Source organism: Nicotiana attenuata, chromosome 3 (genome assembly GCF_001879085.1).
Source record: "Nicotiana attenuata strain UT chromosome 3, NIATTr2, whole genome shotgun sequence".
Taxonomy (NCBI): Eukaryota; Viridiplantae; Streptophyta; class Magnoliopsida; order Solanales; family Solanaceae; genus Nicotiana; species Nicotiana attenuata.
Genome location: NC_031991.1, coordinates 62,512,475 through 62,515,743, shown reverse-complemented (window position 1 = coordinate 62,515,743; position 3,269 = coordinate 62,512,475). Strand labels below are relative to the sequence as shown.

General features: G+C 32.5%; 1 long non-coding RNA gene across 1 annotated transcript; it reads right to left on the bottom strand.

The window, feature by feature from the left end:
* Nucleotides 1,078–1,622, bottom strand: LOC109224683. Its single transcript, XR_002067758.1, has 3 exons — nt 1,504–1,622; nt 1,343–1,427; nt 1,078–1,167 (listed from the first exon to the last, which is right to left on the bottom strand). It is a non-coding gene; the product is annotated as an uncharacterized LOC109224683 (long non-coding RNA).

Here is a 3,269-nt window from a genome sequence, read left to right as displayed (position 1 = left end):
TAGGGAAACAGATCCAGTAGTATCCATTACCCTAACCTGAAGCTTGTACCTAAATGCACACTTGATTTGAGATATAAATGTACGTTTTTGATGGATTAAGGAAATAGAGCTGCTGCTTTTACCTAATAACTGCTGAGTAATCTTCATTTTTACATTTGGGGTTTGGGCATTGATAAATATTTCCTAGTTTATCCACCTTCTTTTGACACTTCTTGCAGCTGACATACGACCATCCTTTTCCAAGTTCTAAATTTTCAATACTTGCGACAATCCAACAGGGACCTTCCTGTTGAATAAATTGATAAGACAATTGTTGAATAAATTGATAAGACAAATGTAATGAAAGACATAAAAAATATGGTGTATCAGAATATAAAAAGAATAACATAAATGTAATTCAACAATTTTTCATCTTCCAAATGAGCAACCACTCTTTCAAACCATAAAATAAGAGAACAAAAGGCCAAAACTAAACTTGAAATGTAATGTAAAAACATAGAAAAGATGGTCCATCTGGCGAGTCATTGACATGAGGAAAGGATAGGTAGGATTTAGAGGAACTGTGCCGACATGCCGTTGATCGCAAGCAAGGCGAATTAGTTGATATCAATTTGTGCGGATAAGTTGCTTTTTTACATAGCAGAAATTTATATTCTGTCATTTTTTAGTTTAAGATTACAGTGTAGGTGCATTGTTTGTTTGATGTTTGTTGTGTTTGTTTATTTGTTTATCAAAGAAAGAAGATAAATGTAATGTAAGAACTTTTCATATTGTAAATGGTCAATCCCTTTTTCAAACCATAAAATAAGAGAAAGGCAAAAAGTAAACTTGAAATGTAATGTAAAGACCTAGAAAAGATGTTCTTTCAGAATATCAAAGAAAGAAGATAAATATAATGTAAGAACTTTCCATATTCTAAATGCTCAACCCCTTTTTCAAACCATAAAATAAGAGAAACAAAGATGTGCATTTTTCCAACTTTTAACATGAAAGACCAGTTAAATTAATACTACACAAGTTAGTTCACTCACTTGCATGGACTCCACTAATTGGCCAATTGTTTTAACTTGAACAATACCCTTCTCCAACTCATCCGAGACAGAGTAACTTTGTTGAGAGATGGTTTTAGTCAGCCTCTCGGAGTTATTATCCCGAACAGAAAGTAATCTATATTTATGAATGACTAAAACAGTTAGATGTATACTTGGAAAATTTGATTTGAGTATAGAAGCAGTGCAATTTTATATATATAAATCAATATATATATATATATATATATATATATATATATATATATATATATAAATCAATATATATATATATATATATATATATATTGAACCGTATTTTAAATTCGTCAGATTGAGGAAAATTTGGATTAATCCACAGCTTTGATGCATTCCAAGTATTGCGCACAGAATATGAATCTACAAAACAACGTTCGTGTAAGATATAATGAATAACTTTCGCAAAGTAATGTCAAATTGAGTAATTGTATTTTACCTTGAAATTTATGGGCTTTTATGAGCTGCATAACAACAATAATAGGCTGGTTGTTAGAACTTAGCAGATGAGGTACAATTTCATCAACAAACTCGCCCCAAAATGTAGCAGACAACTTCTTCCTCCTGTCAAATAGAAATAAAAATATAATTTTAGCATATGTAATTATCAAATCCATCCTTAATTAGTAGATGAATGTTTATTCTTACTCATCATCTTCTAGTTCAATATCCATAAACTTCCTAGAAATTCCACCTTGGTTTTGCGTGTGTACCTCACTGAAATTGACAATTTCTCCAATGACATCTAAAGAAAAAGAAATTGTTAAAATAAATAGTAGAAAAGTTCATAATTAGAAATTTAAGGTAAAAGTTATATTTATCAAATAATTCAGTCCCGTTCACATCAACCTTATTTATCAATTGATCATATGGTCGCAAATCAAAGATATTCATTGAGAAAAGTGGATCAGTTGTTTCAGCCACTGTTGTCCGTTGAGTAAACGTCAGCCTCAACCTATGTTTCGTGGTGTTGAACTTCTCCTTATTATGACAAACGATAAAGTTCGCCATATGATATAATCCACGCTCAGTAATTTGTGTTTTGAAAAAATGCAAAACTGACTTGTCAATAGAAGCACTTATCCGATCCGCCTACAAAGAAATTACATTAAATAACAGAATGGAAGCTGACTGATGTTTGATCAAGTCTCCCTCCAAATGTGATGATTGTCCATTCAGTTATGGCTGCATAATTTTCTCCTGATCTCTGCAGGTGCAAGTATTTGTATCTACTTTTTGATGATTCATTTCTCCTTAATCAAAATTACATATTTACAACTGAGGGTCATCCCCTGCCTGTTAGACACAGTTGGCATGAGAGGCTTCCTGAGGCTTATAATCTAAGTAATGGAAGTTCTGTCAAGGTATAATTTCCTTCCCACTAACAATTGTGTTTGATTATGTTAAGATTGTATCGTATAGGAATTTCAGCATTAATAATATTAAGCTATATCAAATAAGAAAAACAAAAATTTCAGAATCACAAATTACTAACTCAAACACATAAAGCACCAAATTTAAATTTGAAACTTAAGAAACAGAGAGCAAAGCGAATGAGTAAGAAAATAACTTATTTTTAATACCTTTTCATCTTGTAGAACCAATTTGATCATGCCCAACTATGCCTTCTAAAAAAGAACTCTGCGGACGTTGCAAATATAACCCGAGTATTACGCCCAGGGTCGAATCCACAGAGAGTTAACCTATCAACCGCTATCTTCAAACCCACCAAGTATTCAGCACCAGCTTCTCAAACATTCAAATTCTCAGTTGAGTGTTCTTTAACAACTAGCTTGCAAGTAACTAAATGGTTGTAACTAAATTAATAAGGTTGTAAACAATTATGGGACAAAGCTAAGGCAATGATTTTCCCTATTGATGGAATCCCTCCTGTTTATGCTCATACAAATTTACCCACTCATCTCTATCAATCTTGAACGCTAATCTTACCGCAAATCTCTCCCGAGTAATCACAGTAATCTACTATTGCACTCTCCCGAGATACACTAACTTGCTTTATTTAGCACAATTCAATTTAGATTGCACCCAAGACTTCGTTATTCCTAATCCCGCCTTTAAACCCGCAATTATAGATTCCTCTAATAATCTAGGAGTGGTGTTGTTCAACAATACCCTAAATATGCACTCTTTTCCAAGTTATGCACACTAAATAGGTACAGCTATTTGAGGATCCTGTCAATTAAC